Raw genomic sequence first — 7,410 nt, forward strand, 5'->3', positions numbered from 1 at the left:
TTTCGAAACTATATATGGAAACGGGGAGTATGAAAAACAAGCTGCGAACATATTCACACCACTGGCACCAAAACGGCGCAACGTATCACAAAAATGAATAGAAGAGTTTTTATAGAGATTTTTATGTAGATTATTTTATGTGTCGACACATTTCCTTCTAAAGTGAGTCCCAAGCGAGATATTTGCAAAAAACTGTTTTTCGCCGCCATTTTTTCAAGATGGCGGCCAAATCCGGGGCGGTAGAGGGGTGCAAAATTAATATGTTATTAAGTACCCTATTACGAAGACAATAAAGCTTATTGCAGCTTTCCATGATTTTTTTCCTTATTCAACCCCCTATTGACTGGCCTAGTAGGCAGACGGACAAGGAAAGAATGAAGGAAAGGAAGTCAGATGATGATGGAAGGAAAGAAGGATGGAGGAGAGGAAAGGGCAGACACCCGACAGCAGCACTACATCGAGTGAGTGGATGGTGAGCACCCCCACCTACCACAATGCCAAGAGCACAGTAACTAAAATTACTCACACACACAACATGGTTACTCTGCTTGCTTGTGGGGTTTCCTGGGAAATGTTCATGTCGCAGGTAAAGAGAGAGAGAGAGAGAGATTCAGGCTTGTCACTCGTCTGCTTAACCTTCACTATAATAACGTCTGTTTTATTCTTGCTACCACCTTTCTATATTACTCAGCATATGGGTGAGTTCTCTAGTCAAAGGTGATCACGCAATTCTTTATAATATTTTCATTACCAGATGTCTCTCCTTAGTTAAGTAAAATTGCCTGGTAACAGCAAATATAATGAGAAGGATCACTCAGGGAGTACAACACCGCGTCCTACATGTGTGATCCTGACACAATCAACGAGCCGAACATTAGACCTTGCCCTGTGACCTTAACCTTTGATCATTTTCGCTCTAAATTTAAACACGTGTTCCTTTGATGGTCATCGACAACTGTTTCGAATTTGGTGCAAGTTCATCTATAAAAACCCGGTCTAAGTTGGTTTGAAGGTAAATGCTCCACCTCTGGGATTTGACGTCAAAATCGCTCAACCTACCGTCGGCTATGACTGGCTTGTGGGGTCACACACACACACACACACACACACACACACACACACACACACACACACACACATTTCAGACTGAATCAAATCGTGTCATGCCCTGACTCAATGCTTTCACCCTCTGTACAACATCCACGATAAACAGTATAATAAATTTCTCTCTCTCTCTCTCTCTCTCTCTCTCTCTCTCTCTCTCTCGATAGGGTTCCAGTGAAGAGTTTATTGAAAATAAAGGATACGGCAGTAGCGGATGACGCAGGGCGTCTTGCGACCTCAGTTGACTCGAATGAGAGAGAGAGAGAGAGAGAGAGAGTAAATGCGATTTTTAATGTATGATTTTTGTTATATCAATGCAATTATTTTATTATGCAGGAGTCTTACTGCAAAATGGGACAAGTCTCTCGTGCCGGCCTTTATACGGTGACCCGACACAGGCAGGGAGGGAGAGAAGGTCAGGGCAGGCCAGGGCCCATATACATACAGGGTCTAACCATACTGACCCGAAAACGTGTCGCGTTTGCACATGACGTCATGGCGAAGACACCAGGTGAGGTCTCCCGAGTAGGGGTTGCCATATAGTGAGAAGTAGATTCAGTTGCTTAGAGGTCACGGCGCCAAACAAGTCACCTTTGCTCTTTATAAGTTGTACAGTAGTATCTCCCCTCACGTGGTTATTGCTTGCAGAAATGTGGAAAAGTACATGGTGCATTGCATTTACCAGCCCAGGTAAAATAAATTGAGGGAACTGGCCACCGCACTAGTATGTGTTGCTAGTATTCATATTTACCCACCATTATTTTGTTCTACCCACGTACTGTAGGTAACCATTACTTGAGTACCCTAGCAAGAAAGCAGTAGTGTTGAAACTGAAGTACGGTATATCGCAGAATGTATTTGTTTAATGCAGGTTCTTAACGTAGTAATTCCATCTGGAAGCGTTTGGCAAGAAGTATAAGTCGCAAAAACAACGGTGCCAGGTCGTTGGAAATAATTTATTCAGCCACTTTTCATGCTCACAAAGTAAAAATTCAAAAAAACTATATTGCTTTTATATGTACATGAAGCCACAAAGAGTATATGAAATACATTCACATATATTTAATAGCTCAGAATAAGAGATTTGTTATTTATAATTAACGATTTGGCATTACGCAGTCTCTCTCTCTCTCTCTCTCTCTCTCTCTCTCTCTCTCTCTCCATGATATACTGTATGCGGAATATATACATTTGACATAGTATGCCTTGAAAGCAGCATAAAACCTAACCCTTACCAACTGTAATTTAAAACACAGCCGTTGCTTTCTTTCCATTATTATTTATTATGTTTAGCCTTCCCTCTCTCTCTCTCTCTCTCTCTCTCTCTCTCTCTCTCTCATATGAGGAAAATTTAGTTTTTGCAGAAAAGCTCGTAGGAACATCCATCTCCAGTCAAGGTAAAATTTCGGGTGAGATCTTATTTGCTTGGTAAGGATGTTGCACTTGTGGGTAGCAGCTACAACACAGTGAGTAACGGTAATGATGTCACTATGTCAGAGTCATCCTATTCTAGCGTTAACACACCAAACTCAGCTGCGCCTGAAATCAAAGATGTTGCCCTTGATCGTGAGCTTTGTCTTTCTGCTATGCTGTTTTCCACCTTAGATGCAGATGATCAGGTGAATGAGAATGAGGACTCAGAAAATTGTGATCAACTTATGCCTCCTGAAGAAGACATTACTTTTGAAGAGGCGATGGAAAATGAGGGGTTGCGGTATGTTGGAGGCTACAGTGCACGCAAATTTCCTCAGTTTCCATTTCTTGGCTCAAATGTAGAAAAGGGGGATAATACATGGAACGAGGCAGCTTGTAGGCAACAGAATAAACTCATGAAACCAAGGTGTGAATTCTTCGCACAGCTGCAAGTAATGGAAAACCTTTTTAAATGTTATCATGGGCAAACAGAGCTAAGGGCTGGCAAGGACTGCATAAAGGCATTGTCAGTACTGATATAGAAGCATGTGTCTCATCCTACCGAAGTAATTAGCTTTTTTGTTCGATGCCGAGTATTTTTCAGGATGCGGGTATTTAATAATAATTTGGCTAACTCGACACGAAAGCTGCAGAGTAAGATGTCGAAGTTAAGGAAATGAAGCTCCTGCATAGTAATATATAGTCAATACCGGTAGCAGTACCAATAAACATTTGGTATCATTTATAACAAGATGATAATGTATCCTAATAAATATCACTATTAGAGTATATTGTGCTTATTTGTAAATCATGTATCTTTAAATAAGAGAAAGGGGAGGTTAAACAATCACTTGAATTGAGGAAATTTTGTGTGGGGAACGAGTTGTGTTAAGGAAGCAAGGTGGGAGGGGTGAGTTTGGAGGTTGACAGACAGCTGCACCTCACCTCGACTTGAAGCCTCCCTCTTAGGTCCCAAGGGAGATGGTGGGTGGGGAGAAATGGAGGAAGTGCCCTGTCTCAAGCGTGACGTCAGTAAATCTGCGCAGCAGAAAGGTGTGAGAGAGAGCAACGGAGGGAAGAAGGGGTTTATGAGTGGCAAGTATGGACAGGTGGATCTTGCGACCTGTGATTCCCTTCAGCCCTCCATGAAAATTCCCTGGGACGTGAGCGCAGTGTGAGCCTCTTGGCTGCCTTTCATTTTAACTTTCCTCTTCCTTATGTATAATGAAACTTATCTCTTCATCAAATCCTTCATCAATACCCCTCTTATGTTTCCTTTTTCCGCTCGAGAGAGAGAGAGAGAGAGAGAGAGAGAGAGAGAGAGAGAGAAAAAAAATTTATTATATTGTTTATCGTGGATGTTGTACAGAGTATAAATAAGAGGGTGAAAGCATTGAGTCAGAGCATGACACGATTTGATTCAGTCTGAAATGTGTGTGTGTGTGTGTGTGTGTGTGTGTGTGTGTGTGTGTGTGTGTGCCTGTCACCCCACCAGCCAATCATAGTGGGTGGACTGATTTTGGCATCAAATCCCAGAGGTGGAGCATTTACTATCAAACCAACTTGGACCGAGTGTAGTAGCTTTTCCACAATGTTAATACCAGATAGACAAGGAAACCAAGTCATGCTCATAACATCTTTGGCATATATACATTGCGCGGCGTAAAAATGACGTCCACAGTCTGAATTGTTTAAAACTTAAAATCACTGAAGGAAAGCAAACCTCCTACTTCTGACAGATGTTTGTGAGACATAAGGTTGTCATAATTGATCAGCCTGCATCCCATATTGCTAAGTGCATTCACCAATGACTTACGGAAACCAAACATGTTCTTTTAAAAATCCGGAAGTGCATTGGTTTTCACATCCACGTCGCATATGTAAGAATGTTATTGGATTTTGATTCTCAGATTGGTCAGTCCTGGATAAAGTTAGTTTCCTCCTTTGTGTCTGTTTACCCAGCACTGGGATTGGAGACATGGGTGCAACATGGACCACTGCGGATCGTCCTGTAGGGGAAGATTAACACTTCATAAAAAATATTTTCTGTAATAATTCTAATACATCAGAGTCTGTTATCTTCGTCCTGTGCCTCAGAAACTGTCGTTGAAAAGTGATGGTTTGGTATCCTCTTCGTGATGTTATGCTCTAAACATCGGCCATGAGATTCACAGACAGTCTTACAGTCAATTTTCTGTTGTAATTAGGATTTATTTCAGCTCGAAAGAGAAGAGACTAAGAAGCCCTGCCCCGGGCCCCTACACTCATAGTGGAATAAAAAAAAAAGAAAAAAAAAGAAAGAAAGAAAGAAATACTCAATGATGGATAAAAAAAAAAAAAAACTGAAAAATCCAATATTATCCTTTCGCTGTCCTTTCTGCAAAAACAGTCTTGGCAGTTAACTGTCAAACAGTAACTCTCATGCCATATTGTAGGGTCAGTAAGTAGGATCTACTTGCCATCTAGTTCTTTAATACCATACCCAGGAGCGAAATGTCCGGGGCTAGCCAACTTAGTCAAAGTATTTAGCGTGAAACTGACATATTGCTCACCCTTGAGCTGTAGCCTATTATGTGAGCCATGAGCTAAAAACTTACCTCGCATGTAAAGTCATATAGACCCCATCTGGCTGGAGCATCTTAACCCATTAGACCACAAGGTGTCTGTTAGTTGTACAGTTACCATCTATCTATCTATTGCCAGACGCCTCAATCCCGTTTGGGGTGGCCACAAACAAATCGCCTCCAAGTCGCCCTGTCCCCCGCCATTTCACTGCCCTGCTCCCAACTCACACCCCCCTCCCTCATATACCTCTCCACCCCATCCCTCCATCTCATCCTCGGCCTCCCCCTCCCTCTTCCCCCCTCCACCTCACTCACATACACTCTCTTCGTCAGTCTTTCATCCTCCATCCTCTCCACATGGCCAAACCACCTCAGTGTGTTCCTCATAACGCTTCCTATCACATCCACATCAACACCACAACGCTCCTTTATACCCGCATTCGTCAGCCTGTCTCTCCATGTGACTCCACAGGGTCCTCTTAAATAACTCATTTCCACTGCTCTCACTCTTGACTTGTGTCCTTCCAACAACGTCCAAGCTTCACTTCCGTACGTTAGAGTTGGTATCACAAGACTGTCATGTAGTAACTTTTTCACTTCCATGCTCACTTCCCTGTTTCTTATCACTGCTTTCAAAGAACCAGCAACCTTTATTCCCTGCTGTACCCTTTCAAGCACTTCACCCTCCAAACCTCCATCCTTACTCATCACACTACCCAAGTACTTAAACGTACTCACATTTTCCAATTCCTCACCATCCAACCTCGCTATACATTCACTGACTTCACCTCTCTCAAAGACCATCACTTTACCCTTCCATACATTCACCTTTAGATTCCGTTTCTTACACACTCTCCCAAACTCATCCACCAAGCCTTGCAGTTACCATCACACGTAGGAATTTTGTTTTTTCCTCTGTCAGAAGATATCATTTGGCTTGTCACTTAGCGTAGGAAGCACTACATTGGTATGATATGTGTCAGCAATCAATTAGCACTCCCATAAAAATTTTACTAACGAAAGTTCAGCATATTAACTGAAAACTAATATATATATATAAACATATAAATACATATATGTACTGTACGTATATATATACATATATAGACAGATAAATATAGATATATATAGGTAGATAGATTTATGTTTATATCCGAGGAGTGGTTGGGGTTTATTGTTCACGTAATGCCACTCAGGGATGAGTGAGGCTGGTCACTCTTATCTTAAATGTCAGGACCAACTTGCCAGGCCTCGGGTTCCTACGTTCCTCATGGGGCGACATAGGATTGGATAATGATGATGATGATGATGATGATGATGTATGTGTATCGAAATACCTTAAATAAATACAAACACAAACAATAAGGATTCGATCACAAAGCACAGTTGCGTTTTCAGGTTCAGTTATCGTTAATACACAGCAGCAGAGTATTTTAATCTATATGTAAAATCTTATCGTTTTTAGGACCAAATCATTAATATAATGGCACCAAGATTTTCTTGAGTTTCCTTTTTATGGAATGCGAGATGTGCCAAGCCTGCTGGGAGCATCAATTCAACAAAAATCGTTTCTCGTCTCTTGTTTTTTTCTTCACCGACTTTGATAACTACTCTCGTCGGTCCAAAGCAAGCCACATTCGAAATAATGTTCTGTTTTTAAATAAAGCAACCAGTGTCCGTTTTTGCGAATTCATGGGAATGATTTTCAGTCTTCTGAGAGAGAAGCAGGAAAGGACTTATATTGCTGATTTTCCTATATTTACCGGCTCGTCCTTCTCCGCCTTGGCACTGTAAGGCGTTGTATGAAATGAGGCACCTAGTAACAGTGTTTAAGCGCCAAAAATAGAAAACGAAGAAGAACGCAATCAAATTTTTCCGACATATAACGCGCTCTAACTTAGTAACCGTTAAAACGAGGAAAAAATTTTTTATTGAAGTTTATTCAACGTATCCTGAGCGCTACAACTACAAAATTAATGGCTAATCACTCTACCTCTCCATCTCAGCCTCCTACCCTATCCAGCTCTCAAACTGACATACCTACTGCAACTTCCTACTCTCTGGCTGCTGCTGCCTCTCAGTCAGTCAAGCCTAAACCGAAGTCCGACAACACTAGTAAGAGGAATATGACCAACCTTACGAAACAGCCACGTCCTCATGCCCTTCTTGTTCCTGGTCCAGCGATGGAGAGAAGGGTGAGCTCTTCCTTGGCGGGCTCTGGGAGCCTCATTATTGACGAAAATATGGAGGCTTCCATCAGCAAGCACCAGGATAACTGGTGCCTGTTGGCAAGCTGCATAAAAAAAAACTAAGAGCACTTGCCGCTCTC

The sequence above is a fragment of the Coenobita brevimanus genome, chromosome 60, assembly GCF_032717465.1.
Source record: "Coenobita brevimanus isolate Jiangsu-jjx chromosome 60, ASM3271746v2, whole genome shotgun sequence".
Lineage (NCBI taxonomy): Eukaryota > Metazoa > Arthropoda > Malacostraca > Decapoda > Coenobitidae > Coenobita > Coenobita brevimanus.